The 18,361-nt window shown below is 39.2% G+C and overlaps 1 protein-coding gene across 15 annotated transcripts in view; it reads left to right on the top strand.

The window, feature by feature from the left end:
• Positions 1 to 18,361, top strand: part of HS3ST5 (heparan sulfate-glucosamine 3-sulfotransferase 5) — a 279,335-nt gene that overhangs the window by 55,051 nt on the left and 205,923 nt on the right. The window contains exon 1 of one of the 15 annotated variants that reach the window (XM_048844747.2): positions 803 to 960. The exons of the other annotated variants lie outside the window; for them this stretch is intronic. The gene's annotated coding sequence lies outside the window, so the exon portion shown is untranslated. Of the gene's footprint in view, positions 1 to 802; positions 961 to 18,361 lie in introns of those variants that run through there. 15 annotated transcript variants of the gene reach the window in all.

Raw genomic sequence — 18,361 nt, 5'->3', positions numbered from 1 at the left:
CTCCCTTAGGGGACCTCGGACATTAGCGGCAGCACACTCTCCTGCTCTCTTCCTGTAGCACACACAAGCTTCGTCTTCAGGGGACTGAAATGTTTTAATCTAACACGAGTTATTGGGTTTAACATAGGGGTAACTGGGTGAAGTGTAATGACCTGCTCTACAGAAAGTCAAATTGGTCTAATTGTCCCCTCTGGCTTTAAACTATATAAAATCCGAGACTAAGTAGGTAGCACCGTAACAGTGAGTGGGAGTTGCACTTTTAATAAAAGTAATACAAAAAATGTCTCCATTGTCCAGTGATACAATTCAAGGAAATATAGATTTTTAAAACATGTGAGAATTATGTCCTCTTTAATTCAAATTACATAAAATTTAACTGCAAGATACTTTATGTGAGCACAAGTAAAGGTAAAACATAACCCGTAATCTCTTAAGAACGTTTTCAACAGTTTAATGGTATATTTTGCCTTCTACTATTTATGCTCATCCAAATACTTAACCTGCTTTTTGGCCATATTAGTCAATTTTATAATAATGGTAATGGGGGGGAGGAGGAAATGTGTTTTTTATTGTTGGGCACTGAGCTATTAGTCTTGTAAAAAGCCAAGATGCCACTATTATAGAAAGTCTTTTTTAAATCATATTGATGTATTTTTCATATAATATGGTACTCAAAAATTATTTTTGGCAGGTTGCAGCACCAGAAAAAAAAAAAAAAAAAGCTCAGCTCTAGACATGCAGAAGTGAACTGCTGACCATTTTTTAAGATCAGTCTTCTTAGACCATAAAAGTGGAAAAGAAGTCACAAGCTCAGCCTGTTCAAAGCAACTACCGTTTTTGAGATGACAAGAAAAAAGGTCTTACATAGAGGTCAATAGGACTTTTGTGATCAGACAACCATAATTTGGATGGATACAATGTACCAGTTGAACCTTTTTCTCATGGAGTACTCAGTTTATGGTAACCTCTTTTTACTGTTCAAAGGTTGTAAAGTCTGTCATTGCAAAATACGTAAATGTTTCTCAACTTTTAACCGTGATATTACTAGGTAATGGGGCAGATCATTAGTTTCAGAGGAGGCAGGCTGATTTTGTAAGAAGTCATCTGATTTATGGCACCATTGCTTTTGGTTTCTTACTTTCCAATTTATGTAAGTGTAAAAAGACACCAATGTGATATAAGACATCACGACATATCTGTTACTTCAATTTACTCAATGGGCATTGCACATAACAGATCATGATACCATGTATCGTATTCTGAAATAACTTAGAAGTTATGCTCTTGGGATTGGGCACTTTACCACATGCTAAAAAACTTCCCTGTAGCTGATTAGTCATCAGACTGCATTAGTTAGTAAATAAAAGGAAAAGTATCCTTGCCAGGTATGGAAAGGAGGGACATAATTAGGACAAGGTGCCCATTCCTTTTGAAATGTGTTTCTGATTTCTGCTGTGGGCTACAATTAAAGACCTGATGCCTCGAAGTTTGGAAATATATATACTTTACAACCTTAATGTTATTTTAATGTAGTTTTGTGTAATTTTAAAAATTTAGGGGAAAAAACCTGCAAAATCTGTAATTCTATCACATAGTATTATATTGACACACACATGATTCATCAACAGGACAGGAACCTTTAGATCCCTCATACAGACTTTTGCCACTAGAGCTAACAGAGTAATTGATAGCAGTAGTAGGTTGTCATCCTCTGTGGACCAGCACTGGAGGGGGATAGGACACAGTTTGCCAGTGGGTTTCACAGATATTTGCTGAGAGCAGAAGAATGATGACTCAGGAATCCAGGGTTCCATTTCAGACTGAGGAGGGGCATGTGCTCTTGGGGCACAAATACTTCTGCCCATTCCACCTCCCCTCCCTCCCACAAGCTTAGAATCATAGAATCATAGAATATAAGGGTTGGAAGGGACCCCAGAAGGTCATCTAGTCCAACCCCCTGCTCGAAGCAGGACCAATTCCCAGTTAAATCATCCCAGCCAGGGCTTTGTCAAGCCTGACCTTAAAAACCTCTAAGGAAGGAGATTCTACCACCTCCCTAGGTAACGCATTCCAGTGTTCACCACCCTCTTAGTGAAAAAGTTTTTCCTAATATCCAATCTAAACCTCCCCCACTGCAGCTTGAGACCATTACTCCTCGTTCTGTCATCTGATACCATTGAGAACAGTCTAGAGCCATCCTCTTTGGAACCCCCTTTCAGGTAGTTGAAAGCAGCTATCAAATCCCCCCTCATTCTTCTCTTCTGCAGGCTAAACAATCCCAGCTCCCTCAGCCTCTCCTCATAACTCATGTGTTCCAGACCCCTAATCATTTTTGTTGCCCTTCGCTGGACTCTCTCCAATTTATCCACATCCTTCTTGAAGTGTGGGGCCCAAAACTGGACACAGTACTCCAGATGAGGCCTCACCAATGTCGAATAGAGGGGAACGATCACGTCCCTTGATCTGCTCGCTATGCCCCTACTTATACATCCCAAAATGCCATTGGCCTTCTTGGCAACAAGGGCACACTGCTGACTCATATCCAGCTTCTCGTCCACTGTCACCCCTAGGTCCTTTTCCACAGAACTGCTGCCTAGTCTAGTCCATTCGGTCCCTAGTCTGTAGCTGTGCATTGGGTTCTTCCGTCCTAAGTGCAGGACCCTGCACTTATCCTTATTGAACCTCATCAGATTTCTTTTGGCCCAATCCTCCAATTTGTCTAGGTCCTTCTGTATCCTATCCCTCCCCTCCAGCGTATCTACCACTCCTCCCAGTTTAGTATCATCCGCAAATTTGCTGAGAGTGCAATCCACACCATCCTCCAGATCATTTATGAAGATATTGAACAAAACCGGCCCCAGGACCGACCCTTGGGGCACTCCACTTGATACCGGCTGCCAACTAGACATGGAGCCATTGATCACTACCCGTTGAGCCCGACAATCTAGCCAGCTTTCTACCCACCTTGTAGTGCATTCATCCAGCCCATACTTCCTTAACTTGCTGACAAGAATACTGTGGGAGACCGTGTCAAAAGCTTTGCTAAAGTCAAGAAACAATACATCCACTGCTTTCCCTTCATCCACAGAACCAGTAATCTCATCATAAAAGGCGATTACATTAGTCAGGCATGACCTTCCCTTGGTGAATCCATGCTGGCTGTTCCTGATCACTTTCCTCTCATGCAAGTGCTTCAGGATTGATTCTTTGAGGACCTGCTCCATGATTTTTCCAGGGACTGAAGTGAGGCTGACTGGCCTGTAGTTCCCAGGATCCTCCTCCTTCCCTTTTTTAAAGATTGGCACTACATTAGCCTTTTTCCAGTCATCCGGGACTTCCCCGGTTCGCCACGAGTTTTCAAAGATAATGGCCAATGGCTCTGCAATCACAGCCGCCAGTTCCTTCAGCTTGACCCCTTTTGTCCCATTCCCTCCAGTCCTGTCACTTCCCCATCTGCGGTGGCTCCTCCAGTCTGATTCTCCTCACTTAGACTGTCCCACTGCCCCCTCCCTCACAAACTCCTAGCTCCTTGTCACCAGTCTCCTTGCCCAGTCCCAGTACCCCCACTCCCAGTTCTTCATCTTATCTGCCTGTCTCCCACACAACGGCCCTCTGCCTGTTCCCACAGTTCCTCACTCTACTAGCATTGTAGGAGTATAGGCCCACATTAGACCGAGACGAATTATGATTTTAGACTGAGTTTGGATGTTAATATGAGTGATAGGCCCAAAGCATGTGACCAAAAAGAATGAGATCATTAGAAAGAGGGATTGTTTGTTTTAAACTTGTGGTGATTCTGGAAATACCAGTGTTATCTCATTTTAGGTTTGGGTTTTAAGAAACAGAAATAAAGAAAATATGGTTAAATGGGCACCAAGTGCAATAAATAATTGGTTTGTTTAAATGTGTAGTTAGATAGTTGAAGAGAAATATGGCCAAGTAAGATAAGAAAACCTTGAAGAGAGGCCCAGTCACTAATCTTGTCTTTACTGGGGCAGAGGACATAGTTCAACCCTGGGTGCTTCATCTGGCCTTAGCTAAGGTCTGACAACAAACAGGTGATGCCATTGTTAGTTACAGTGTAGAAGAAAGCAAAGTTTCCTACGTGGTCTTTGTCAGAGCTGTTCCTTACCCCTCTGGAGAATGCCATGATAGTAAGTTTTCCTGGGCCTGATCCTGTTGTTAATATTCTGGCCAGTACTTATAAATGTATTACTATTGGGTATAGAATATGGGTGTATATGCTGATGTTTGTACATTGGATGTAATTATCACCAAGAGGCCTTTGAATTAATAAAGGAATGCTTGTGTGGCAACTGAGTCATGGTAAATCTTAAACTTATTAGGAAAATAATTTCCAGCATATTTCCAGTTCCAGTTGCCATCCCTGGGCTCCTCTTCCATCTCTGCCTCTCCCATGCTCCTTGTCCCAGTCCCTTTGTCCAGCCAATCCCAGTTCTCCTGCTATCAGATCTGTCCCCCCTCCACCTTCATATTGTTTTCCCCCACCCAATTGGTACTCAGACTCCTTGCCCAGACGGTCCCAGTCCCCGGGGACCCCTCCAGCTAGTCATCCAAGCTCAGTCTCCACTACACATACTGACTCCCAGTTGTCTCCTGCACCCAGTTGTCTCCTCCCAGTCTCCTTGCCCAGTCAGTAGGGTGACCAGATGTCCCGATTTTATAGGGACAGTCCTGATTTTTGGGTCTTTTTCTCATATAGGCTCCTATAACCCCACCACCACCTCCTCTCCTGATTTTTCACATTTGCTGTCTGGTCACCCTACCAGTCAGTCCCTGGTCTAGCTGCCCCGCTTCCCCTACACCGCCTTCCCCCTCTCCCTCCCCCCCCTCCCCCCGGCTCCCAGATTCAGTTTCCTTTTTCACCCAGTCCCACTCTCCTGGTCTAGTTCTTGTCCCCTTTTGCATTTGAATTAGGCAGCTTCCTCCTCCATGCTACTTGGGTGCAGCTGGAGTGTTTTGAGACACAGAAGATAGTCTCCTTGCTCTCAGTTCAGGAGTGGAGCCCAGCTCCAGCATGGCTGTCAGCAGCCAGGAACTGGAGTAATCTTTGGAGATTTAGCTGCTAAAATCTAATGTCTCCGCAGCATGTGTAAATTGAGACTTTTCCAAAAGCTTATAATTTGGCCAAATTTGAGCAGATTTCCATGGGGTCAGGAAAAGGCAAATCCTTAACACAAAAACCATGCATCTGCCAAATTTTGAGTTCCTGCTCCAAAGCATGGGGGCCCTAGAGCTTTTCAATGAAAGATCACCAGAATTTTTTAACATGGGCAAAACGGTGTATTTTTCTCTTGTTCATGGAAATGACTGAACTATTGTGGCAGAAATTAACCAAAACAATTCAGCCTGAGACCGATGCCCTGGATGGAAAATTACATGGTCTTATAATGGAAAATGTCAGACACCCTTAATAAACAGGTGGTGCTACCAGCCCCGCCTACAATATTGTTGTGTGACCTCTTACTACAGTAAAAGGCTAGAAGCAGCTCCCCTCCAGCTAGAGGTGCTGCTGACCAAGCCCTTCTCTCCTCCAGCCAGGAAGCACTTCCTCTGATCTTCCTGTCAGGTTACTTCCTAAGTCTGGAATTGTCCTCATCTGGGAGAAGCCATGTACTTTAGGGCTTCTCTGGATGTGCCTCCCGCACAACTAGCGAGCCCTGTAACCCTGTTACAATGTTCTGCTAGAAGAGAAATCATATATTCTTTATTTTTCTCCTACCTTTCCCCATCCACAACAAGGATATCTGTGAAAACTTTTCTTTTGTTTTTAGGAATTCATCTGTTCCTGGTCTTTTTCTTCACTCTCTAACTTAATTAATAATCCTATGTTTGGAATATTGCAATGTAATTTGTTGCCATAAAAGTGAGTATGATATCACAAATGGAGAGCTGTGATTTCAGGCAAAAGATAAGCAATAGCAACAGAGAACAAAAGTGTCTCTCTTTCAAAGACTGAAAATATGGAGTGTGTGTGTGTGTGTGTGTGTGTGTATATATATATATATATATAATTGATTACAAGTGATTTATAAAATATAAATGAGCATGCTTTGTCATCTCCTGGCTGATCAGTAATACCTTATTGCTTGTCCTTTTGGTGACACTCTTAATAGCCAAAAGACACTAAACTGCATCCATTAGTGTTTATATATGAGGGCCACTGTTTCATAGCCGCATGACCAATTTGGCGTTCAGAAATTACTTTTGGATGTACAGTACTGCTGAAACAATGCCTTTAGTATTCAAAGTAGCGTTAAGTGATCAAATTTGTTTCACCTGCAAAATAATGTATGTTAGAAAACCAATAAGTCAATCATTTAAAGATTTGCTATCTAGAGAAACAGTCAAATTAGAAATGGATTAGCTATTTAAGCAAGACACAATTAAGGCTAAATTGGAGGTTCTTCTATAGTTCATCAACCCACATGCAAGAGCTATGAACTGCAGAGTGGGTGATCAAATTAGTACTGACTTCATCATCTTTATCTTAAACATCTAAAAACTAACTCTTTCTCATAATCTGGCTGGTTTTTATAACTTTTCCAGCCCATAATCATTTTGAGTGCCTCAATTGTTGGAATTGCTAACCACCTTACTTTCTGAAACTCAGGCCCTGTGTACCGTTGGTGCCCAAAATCAGGATCTTAGCCTTTATCTTTATTAAAATGAACAGTTCTTCTAGACTGGCTTTTTTAACATCTGAAGGTATATGCTGTCCATGCCATTACACTTGTTTTATACCGGTGAAACTCCAGAGAGTAGTGTTAAACTGGAGTAAATCCCGTGGAGAATCAGGCTCAAAATATTTTGGATTATTTTCTCTTAAAGATGAGGTAGGAATTAATTATGATTCTGTTATCCAATGGTTGGTAAAAGTTAGTAGAAATCTAAATTAAAAACAAAGGACTAACTAGAATGGCAGAAAATTGTAACACTAAAAATCATATACCAGATATTTTTCTATTTTGTTCATACAAAATTCTAACAAATTGTTAATGTATATGTAATCATAGAAATGAAGCGCTGGAAGGCATCTCAAGATATCTTACTATCCTTTGATGTGGTGGTGGTGACGATAAAGAGCTGGCTATGTGTGTGCATGCGCATATGTGTGTGCGCGCACGTGTGTTTTTAAACAAAGAAACCTCTTTTCCCACAAGAAACATGTTTTGATGTCATTTCTATACAGTCTCAGTTTACGTGATTTATATGTAAAGGTATGATATCTACAACTGAGAGAAATAACAAGATAATATATTTCAGTGTGTCTTTCTCCCCCCATAATTGTTATTTTCTACCTGCTGTAACAATTATCCCTTAGTGTCCCAGGTTTATATATGCATATGTAAACAATATATATTTTTTCTGGGAATGGTTTCCCAGATTTTCTGGAGTTCTATGAACATAGAGCCACCCGGATTATTAAATACAGTCAAACACACAATGTCTGAATAGGGTTACTTATCAGTCAAGGACCAGTCTTTGGGGTCTTAGAATTCAACATACTCTTTGTTAATATCCTAAAGAGTCTAAAGAATAGTTACTATAAAAATGAATCAAATATACAGAAGGTAAAGAATTAAAAGGGTCAATATTTACTAACAGGTACTAACACCATTACACCATGTTAAATAGTACTGGAACCAACACAGAACGCTGCAGGACCCCACTAGATACCTCCTCCCAGTTTGACAGGGAATCTTTGATAACTACACTTGGAGTATGGTCTTTTAACCAGTTCTTCATCTACCTTATACTAATTTTGTCTAGACCAGTGGTTCTCAACCGGGGTACATGTACCTGTTCGGGTATGCAGAGGTCTTCCAGGAGATACATCAACTTATCTAGATATTTGGCTAGGTTTACAACAGGCTACATAAAAAGCACTAGCGAAGTCAGTACAAACTAAAATTTCATATGGACAATGACTTGTTTATACTGCTCTATATACTATACACTGAAATGTAAGTACAATATTTACATTGCAAATGATTTATTTTATAATTATATGGTAAATATGAGAAAGTAAGCAATTTTTGAGTAACAGTATGTTGCAATATGTATTTTTATGTCTGATTTAAGTGAGGTGTAACTTGGGGGTACGTGAGACAAATCAGACTCTTGAAAAGAGTACAGATGTCTGGGAAGGTTGAGAGCCACTGTTCTAGACCATATTTCCCTAGTTTGTTTATGAGAACATCATGTGGAACAGTGTCAAAAGCTAAGTTCCCTGTACGCTGTGCGCTGGGAAGCCGCCCAGCAGGCTATCAAGTGCCATGCAGTTCAGGTGTCCCTCCCCTCACTCCTGTGTGCTACTCCTGCCCTATGCCTTGGAGCTGCCTCTTGCTGTACAGAGCGGGGTGGGGTGGGGATGGGAGAGGGGTGCTGATGTCAGGGTGTCCCTATCCCCTGCCCCTGTACCCCATCTCCACAGAGCAGGTGTGGGGAACATGACAGGGTTCAGGATGGAGGGAGCTTGCTGGCAGCTGCTGCTGTGTCTGAACTTGCTGATCTACTTAAAAGGTCAGTGTACTTAATGTGGGGTGAGTGTACTTAAAGGGGCAATGCACATCTCTGTCACACGTGGGGTGTGTGTGTCTGACACACACTCACACTGTCTTTCATACTCACCTCCCAACACATACTTGTGGTGGTGGTGTTTGTTACTTCTTCATACTTCTTTCAAAGTGTTATTTTAGTTTTTTGACTTGTCTATGCATTTCATAATTTTTATTTCTCTCTTATGCTTAAATTTAATTCTTTGAGTAGTGAGTTCTAAAATGCCTAACCTGTCCTGGCTGGAGTAATTATCCCTATGGTAACTTTTTAAAAATATATATTATATCTAGGTTTTTGGTTTCCACTGGTGGCGCACATCCGCACATTACCTCCATATGGTTCACATAATAAAATTAATTCTGCAGATGGCTGAAAAAATTAGAGGGAACACTGGTCAAAAGCCTTACTAAACTCAAGATAACTCATGTTTACTGTTCCCAAGCCTCACCATCCACTAGGCTAGTAATATTAACTAGATAAAGCTGACAGAACATACCTAGAAGTTGCATCCATTCCAGGCTGACTCAACCTCTATCCAGAGCAGAACAGATAGATGAAAATATATCCCTGGCTCCCCATTCAGTCAAGAATCTAATTCTTTCTCCTTCTTTTCCAAGCCATCAACAAATGCTGCCTCCTTTCCATTGTCTTTAGGTTATTATGCCCAACAGGTATAATAAAGCTATTAGTGCCAAGGAAACTGATGGCACTAGAGACCAGGTTTAATTGTTGAAGGGTATGTTACTGCAATTCTGACAGGGAAGATCAGGATGATCTCATGTCTCCTTCAAAAAGAACAGGAGTACTTGTGGCACCTTACAGACTAACAAATTTATTTGAGCATAGGCTTTTGTGGGCTACAGCCCACTTCATCAGATGCATAGAATGGAACATATAGTAAGAAGATAGGTACATACAGAGAACATGAAAAGGTGGAAGTAGCAATACCAACCTTAAGAGGCTAATTAATTAAGATGAGCTATTATCAGCAGGAGAAAAAAAAGTTTGTAGTGATAATCAAGATGGCCCATTTAGACAATTGACAAGAAGGTGTGAGGATTCTTAACATGGGGAAATAGATTCAATATGTGTAATGACTCAGCCTCTCCCAGTCTCTATTCAAACCCAAGTTAATGGTATCTAGTTTGCATATTAATTCAAGCTCAGCAGTTGCTTGTTGGAGTCTGTTTTTGAAGCTTTTCTGTTGCAAAATTGCCACCTTTAAGTCTGTTACTGGGTGATCAGAGAGGTTGATGTGTTCTCCTACCGATTTTTTCTTCAACCTCTCTGGTCACTCAGTAACAGACTTAAAGGTGGCAATTTTGCAACAGAAAAGCTTCAAAACCAGACTCCAACGAGAAACTGCTGAGCTTGAATTAAGGCTTTTATGAATTCCTGGATGTGGTGCCAAGATACTGTAGTGAATGGCATGATATATTTATATAGATAAAATGAGAGACTGGTGATCATGGGGAAATTGCACTTGAGGCATTTTCTCACAATATGATGAGCAAGGCTTTATTAGTGATTGTTTTGTTTTTTGGGTGGGTGTTTTTTTTTTTTTTTTTTGCTGCTTAAATCCTCAGGGGAAATATATAATGTGACAAAAATGTCATTATAATTTAAAGATTCAGTTCACACGTATTCATTTACCATTATTTTATTAAGCTTTTTTTTACACTAAAAAGATTAAAATCTGTCTCTGTGTGAATTGCTCAAACCCCAGATTGCCTAATAATTTCATGAACTGAAGTCCAAAATCTAAACTCTACGCATGGATGCTCATATGGCTCCCACTGAATTCAAAGGGAGCTACCCACCTACATCCAAGGGTCAAGTTTTGCTATATGTTTAAAATAAGCCATTCATTAATCAAAGGATTGTTCCATTTATTTAATCTACTTTAAAATGCACAAAAACATTAATCAATGGAAGATCATCTTACTGGGAATAGCGTTCATTTATAGGTTCATTTAATGAGTGCCCAACAGGATACCAATGCATGCCTCTGTTTGCTCCATAAGACTTAAACAACTATTAATAATATCTTCAAAAGAAACTTGACTTTGTGTTTCATGCTGTCACTTTTTTTTTCTAGAAGACTATTAAGAAGTTGCAAAAATAATGATACTTAGTAATTCTGACTAGTTGGTTTAGAAATAAAAATGGATTACCAATGAACCTGTACAACAAAAGAAAGCTTTCACATTCGTTAAGATACACCATATGTCATTAGTTAAGGGATGCCATCTGGCACTGTGAATACCTTTAATTATTAAAATGAAGTACTGTGTACATTTTTCATAGGTTTATAGATGTACAACCATGTATGTCTGTGAGGTATTCAACAGACTGGCTTAAAAGAAATCTTTTCATGCTTACTGTCTCCTATGTGATACATTCTAGTAAAAGGAGCATGTTGGTCCAGTTTTTCACTGCTGTTGAGGTGGAATGTATAATTTGTAGAAGTTACTTAGAATGTGACTTTATTCACATAATAGTGCTTTTATAATTATGTCTGGAAAAAGCTCTGAATCCTCCTTTTTAAATGTAATCAACTGCTCATTATTCTGAGGCTGCAAAAGGAACAATGGATTGAACTATTTGTCTTTTTAAGCTTGCAGTACTGTATGTAGCAGTGATTGTATTTGGTAAATTGAACACTTTTAAAAGCTGATTCATGCTGTGTTTAGTGCATCTTTCCGGACATTTTTTGTATGATAATTAGTGTGAATCTAAAATTTACTAGTAATAGCAAATTTCAGGAGAAATTATATGGATTTTTTTTCATCATGTTGAGAGTGTACACATGTATGAAAGAGAGAGGGGCAGGAATGGTAAAGTGAAGGATGATTTGCATTTAGCCATTGTATTTCAGTAACAAAGGTTTTTTAATAAAATCAGAAGCCCCACTCCACTACACTGAAATTATGTAATCATAGTGACTTTGTCAAGAAGTTTATCATTTATCTTTTTTAACATAAGTACAAAGAGATCCTTGCAACTTCAAAGTGATAGCCAAGTCTGTTGTGAGTACAAACTAATGAAAATAGCAAATTTTGAGTTTTGCAAAAGGAATTCAAAAGCTCAGGAGAAGAACAGGAAGATTCAGTTGTAGTCCATTTAGTCTAATACTCGTATTTAATTCAGCTAGCTAGTTACTACTTGCATTTTCAGAGTTATTGTAAGATATAGCCCAGTGTTGAGCACTTTACAATAATCCTGGCTAGAGAATTTCATTTGAATCAAATGCAATGAAAGTTTCAAAAGTCTTTGACACTTTTTTGGCTCATTCAGGCAAAATGCTAGGCTTGAGTATTATTACCACTCTCCAATATAGCTGAAATTTTAAAAAAATGTCACAGCAGTCTGAGTAAGAAGGATATCTATAGGGATATTCAGGGGATTATGAAACTTTAGAAGTAAAAGGTTTGGAAGACACTAGAATAAAGAAAAAAATAGATGTCATCTATTAATTAGTAATACCCACTCAAGGGGTAACTTTCCCTTTAAATTCCAGTTCTGCTTCTGTTGAACATATTGGGAGCAGGACCTAAAGGCATGGTTTCATTATATTGAAAATCACTGGTTTATAGTTGGGCCAAATCCTGAACACAAAATTCCTATTGGCTTCAGCATGAGTTTCACCTGAATGAAAACTAAGTAAAGACTTCCAAATATGGCCCATGGTTTGTGAAACATAAATCATCACTACACATGGTTGTCTGATGTTGCTGTTTGATAATGCTATACTAGTGTTTTTAATGTGGGACAGAGCATATGTTAAAGTCTTCAGAACTCTTCATACTGCTTTCCTATGGTATCCCATCATATTTTATGACTGTATGGTATTTGTCAGTGCAAGAATGTGAGTCTATTTTAATATTTCAAGTTGTCAATACTAAGACTAGTAGTACTGGTCAATATGTTTATTAATGACCTGATGAACAGGGAGTTGATACTGAATTTTTTGACAGGGGATTGTGATGAACACCAGTCAAAAAGATAGACAGTATAATTAGAGGAAGTGAAACATAGACACTTGTTTCCTCTCTTTGTATGTGTGAAGGGTATGGGAGCATCCCACCCATAAAAATATTCAAATGACACTATATATAATTTGTGATATCTTATAACCTTGAATCATGTTCAGTTTTGATCATCTTATCTCAGAAATAACACACTACAAGAGCATAGAAATGTAAAATTTTCTAAGAAGAGCAGCACAAATTAATGGTAGCAGCAGTAGGTGGAGGGTAGGTAGTGATGATCCTCTATATGAAATATTTAAAAGTTCAGGACTATTTCACTTGGGAGGGAAGTGTAGGAGGAGCTATAAGAGAGGTATGCCTAATGTTAGATGATACAGACATGGCCATTTGGATGCTCCCAGTTACAGTTTTCATATAAAAAGAAGAAGGCAATTGGTAAAATCAAAAAGCAACAAATTTTGAGTGGGAAGCAGAATACTCTTTTAAAGATAGAAAATCTGTGCAACTCACTGCTACAGAATTTTACTGAAGCAAATACCCTAATGAGAATCCCAAAATAGACAGAATAATATCTATTTACACCAGCTAAAATAAAATTACCAGGGGTATCATTCTGATGATTTTCAGGCATAAAGTAATCCAAAGGTCAAGGCGTGAAGAGGAAATGTATCCCTGTGTTATTGCACAAGAATGCATTGTTGAAGTCTAATATCTTCCTCCTAAGTATCTGGGATTGGTCACTATCTAGACTACTGATCTGTTTCAGTATAGCAGCTCCTATCAGTATGTTCTTAGAAATCACATTGATGGTTTGAGTTGGATGGTTTCTCTCGTTTGTGTTCACTTCCTAAGTATTACTATATAGGGTAGAGCAGTCCAAATACTGCTATCTTTTTCTACTGAAAAGACAAAACATCACTTACCTAGTCTCTTATCAGAGATACCTGGTATTTAGGGACCACTTGAGACTTGGCTGATTGTGTATAACTCCAATCATTAATGACCCCTACCATCTTCTACAGACAAATCTCTTGATCTCTTTTTCTGTGACTTAGATTCTTATTCCAGTCTCTAGAAGTAAGATGTAAGGAGTTGAGATCAGGACTTCTAAGACTTACATTACACCATATAATGTATTTGTTCTTTGTTGTTGGTGCAGTTAAAGTCTAGCCATCATAAAGTCTAATTTTGTTCCTCTCTGTTTTTGGCTGCCCTCTCAGGTCATTATTCTGATTTTTAGATATCTGTAACAAGAAAGAAAGAAAATACAAAATCATTTGTAGTATTTGACAGAATAGTAAGTTGTGCTGTAGTACTAGCCATGGTGGAAATTTCTTTCAAAACCAGTAAAATAATCCTTGTAGGGTGGTGCTTTTGGAGGTACATTTTCCTTTTTTTTTTCTCCCCCCGCACATTCAGTTCACAGTCCAGACAAAAAGCAAAACAACTAAAAAATAAATACAATTTTCTTTTTGATTTTCCTGTCACTTGGATATTCATTAACAAACTGCACTGTCTTTACCGCTGCTCACTTCTCAATACTCATATAACTTACAGAGATGAGTCACAGTGGAATGTGGAATGCAGACAATTCTGTGTAGTATTTATGGCAGAAGGGGTTGTAGGGAAAAAGGGCTGGAATAAGACAAACCCCACGAGAAGCAATGTGACTTCCCTGTTGATCCTGTTCACTTGTTACAATTTATTTAATTTGGTATATACAAATAAGATTTAAATTAAATTACCTGTAGCCTGAAGCAATAAGCATTTATTTTAATTAGTAAAAGGGTAAACCATATTTGGCTGTCTGCTTAGTGCTGTATTATCTGATTTTTGGTAAAGTATTGACTGATGAAAGCATTTCAATCCATTTTAGTCCTCCCCCCTTCCATCCCTTTTCTTTACTGCAGGTCCCCAGCTTTCCCCTTCTAACCTGGCTAGAGCTAAAATAATATCAATCATTTTACCTTGTTTTCAAAATGTAATCTATGGTTCAGTGTTCACTAGTTGCATATAGAAAATTGCCTATTGGTGATTTGCTTTGCAATTTAGTTTTTACAAGCTAAGTCCCAATTACACTAGAGAAGTCTAGTTTGCAACTGTCAGGAATTTGGATTGATATTCTACTTTCAAAAATTATGTGGACATGATTTACTTCATTTTGGAATAGAAAGCAACAATATATTACTATCCAAGGAGGCAGTAATACAGAAGTAAAGTTGCATATTTGTTCCAATGAAAGAGAGACGAGAGCTATTGTTGTGACATGGACAGAATGCTGTAGGGTCTCAGTATTCTATTAAGATAGTGAGCAACTCATTGGTGTTTGACATGCTCTATTCAAAGAAAAGGAGAGCTCCTTCATGGAGTCAAGAAAAAAATGTGTGCCTGCCTGCCTACATTTCCATAGGATACTAAATACAAATTTGTAATAGGAAAACAGTTGGAAAGTTCATCATAACTAAATATAAAAGGCACATCTGTAGAGGAAATACACTGTAGGACACAAGGCAGAAGCTTACAAGTACTGTAAGAAACAAGGAGCAAGAATGGAGACTTCATACTCTACTACACATTGTAGTAGGTAGTAGAACTTTGAACTGTTCAGCTTAAACTTCAAGTACACAAAATCAGCCTAGGTTTATGTTTAAAATGCTGCCATAAACAAGCAGTGGTTTGCTCCTGTTTGTTTAGGCCCCAATCAGCCAAAATGCTTGACCATATGCATTACTTTCAGCACATGAAAAACCCTATTGAAGACACATGAACAATTCACAAAACTCTACTACCTTCTACATTGCCTCTATCAACTGCCTGCAAATACCATACTCCTCCTACTTACTCTTGCATTTTTACCAGCCATCATCCTGCTGCACATGACCTTGAAGTGGTGGACAGAGAAAAGCAGTGAATTGGCTACTCAGCAGGTTCATTACTAGAGTTGGTCAACATGTTTTCATCATAAAAATTTTGCCTTCAAAAATGGCTTTTTGCCCAAAATGCATATTCTCATGGGAAAATATTGTTTTTTTGGGGAAAAGAGTAAAAATGTTCAGTTTGGGATTGAAAATAATTTTTTGAAAACTAAAATCCAAGAACTCGTACTGAAATGCTTTGTTTCCAGTTTTTCAACAAAACCCCAAAAGATTTTCAAAGTAAACTTTAAAAATATCTTAAAATTGTTCTAAATTTTCTGTGGAAAATAAATGGCATTTTTGACCAGCTCTATTCATCACATTCACACATCAGAAATAAGGAAAACAAATTAATCCCAATTCAGTGTGTTTTTTTCTGAGTATGCAGAGTTTATAAGATGTGCAAGACAGAGCTGTCACATCTGAGAATTGCACAGCTTATAACTCCACAAAACCCAGAGAGAGCTGCCAGAGTTACAGGACCGGCTCAAGGTTTTTTGCCTCCCTAAGCAAAACAAATGTTGCCCCCCCACTTTTTTTTTTTTTGGCTTTGCAAAGTGCAAACATGTGTAAATGTGTTTTGTTCTGTGGGGGAGTTTTTTGACTGTTTAAAATTTAAAAAAAAAATGAAAACAGAGAATTTGTAGTTAGTGAAATAAAACAATTTCCTACTAGTGTACTCGTTTAATTTGTAATTGTGATTTTGTTAAAACAATTTGGGTTCAACTATACATTAGTGTCTTCCGGTGCGCCCAGTTTCTCATAGATTAAAATAATTTATATGAACTGAATTTTTCTGGTTTTTATACTTGCGTAGTCTTTTAATAATTCAGTAAAATGTAATTTTTTTGCAATGGTACTTTCAATTTAAATTAATGCGAGTCCTGACAAACTATTTTGAGACATGGTGGACCTCAAATAATTTTTTATTAATTTCAGTTTTGAGAAACTGCGCTCACCAGAAGCCACTGATACAGGTAATGTTAAAAGAATGCGTAATGCTATGGCAGTGTTTGGAGTGAGGTTCTCGGGGCTGTACATCCTGCCCGTGGACCCCCAGCCCAATCTGAGACTCGACCCCACTCCCGCAGAGGGGACATTAACTGACAGAGCATCTGGGAGGCTGGTCAGCCGCGGGGTGGGGGGCAGACCAGGGGCTCCCGCCCAGTGCCAAACCGCCCAGGGCAGTGGGTCCCTTACTGGCTGTGGGTCCTGCCCCGATCCCGAGCTCCCCTCCTCTCGGCTCCGGCTCCTCCGCCGCTTGTGACACATGCGGCAGGGGTAGGAAGGGGGGGAGGAGCCGCATCGCCCCGCTCCCCCAGCGGCAGGGGGCCAGTGCAGGGACTGCCCCACGCAGAGGCTCATTGGTTGACTGAGCAGGGCCGGGGGGAAAAAAAAGGATAGCCGGAAGGCCACCCCTGGAAATGTGCCACCCCAAGCACATGCTTGTTTTGCCGGTGCCTAGAGCCAGTCCTGCAGAGTTAGATCTCCTTAAATGAAGAGTCAAGTTATACCTGAGTTTAACATGTAAGTGTATAGTGTGTGTTGGGTTTTTTTAAATCTTCATTCTGTTTTAAAAAGAGACTTAAAATAGATTGAGAGAACAGTTTTAATTTTAGAAGGAAAATTTCAGACTTCATGATGGAGCTCCAGCACGTCCAAGCATATATGATTTTTTTCTATAGTCTTGCAGACTTTTTAAAATATTTAAATCAAATTTAAAATATGTAAATCAAACACCTCTCCTTCACGAAGCTTTGACTCAGAGGCCCCAATCATGCAATTAGTTTGTGAAAGTCTTCACAGATTATTTTATATAACTAAAATTCCTCAGATGTTTCTATGTCAGAGAATCATCAAAATGCAATGCCTGAAAGTGGTAGTTACAAAAATTCAAACTGAAAATAAGCCACAACTTTTGAAAAGGTAATTAAGTGTTAGACCCGATTACCAAGATAAGTGGTTTCAGCATAGCAGCCGTGTTAGTCTGTGTTCGCAAAAAGAAAAGGAGGACTTGTGGCACCTTAGAGACTATCCTTTTCTTTTTGCAAGATAAGTGGGTAGTTGAGCATTGGACAAATATTGAATATATACTCTAATTCTCTCTCAAGTTATTGAGCTTGATCATGTTCACTTGAATAGTAGGGAAGAATAATTCCCTCCAATCTGGAAAAATCTGGGCTCTGGTGGTGTGAAAGGAGGAATGAGTGCCAGAGTTGAGGACCCTAATATAGAACCCTCTGCCAGCAAGCCCCTTCACCATAAACTGAGGAGAATTGAACATCTTAGCTGATCACAGCTGCTATGGAGGAAGAAAGGCAGTTTCTCTCGTAACCTAGCCCCAAACCTTTTTAAAGCTTTAAGAGGTAAAACTAAGGTCTTCAAATTCCATGCAGAAACTAACAGGCAGCCAGTGGAGACTATCACTATCACTGTTATGTAATGACACTGTGCATCAGCACATAAAATCGGGAAGCAACATTATGCACTTATTTCAGCTTCCAACTGGTCTTAAGATGTAGTCCCATATAAAATACATTGTGGCAGGCCATTCTCAAGATGACAAAGGTGTGGATAACTTCAGCAGAGCTCACATTTGAAAGAAAATTTTGCCCTTGTCTCACCAGGCAAAGATGGGAAAAAAGTGTTCTCCGCTAGTTACCTTTGCTGCCACCTGAGCACTTAGGAGCAGCAAAAGGTCTTTAACAAAATCCCCTGAGTTGCAAATCTGTGTTATAAATGACAGCTGCACAACCAGGGAGTGCAGATACAATATTAACCAACTCTTCCAGTTGCTTCCTCCATTCTACCAACATTATTTCAGGCTAGCCCTCATACAAGACCCAATTTCCAGAATCACTAGGTCATTAT

The sequence above is a fragment of the Caretta caretta genome, chromosome 3, assembly GCF_965140235.1.
Source record: "Caretta caretta isolate rCarCar2 chromosome 3, rCarCar1.hap1, whole genome shotgun sequence".
Taxonomy (NCBI): Eukaryota; Metazoa; Chordata; order Testudines; family Cheloniidae; genus Caretta; species Caretta caretta.
This window is presented reverse-complemented; position numbering and strand designations above follow the sequence as displayed.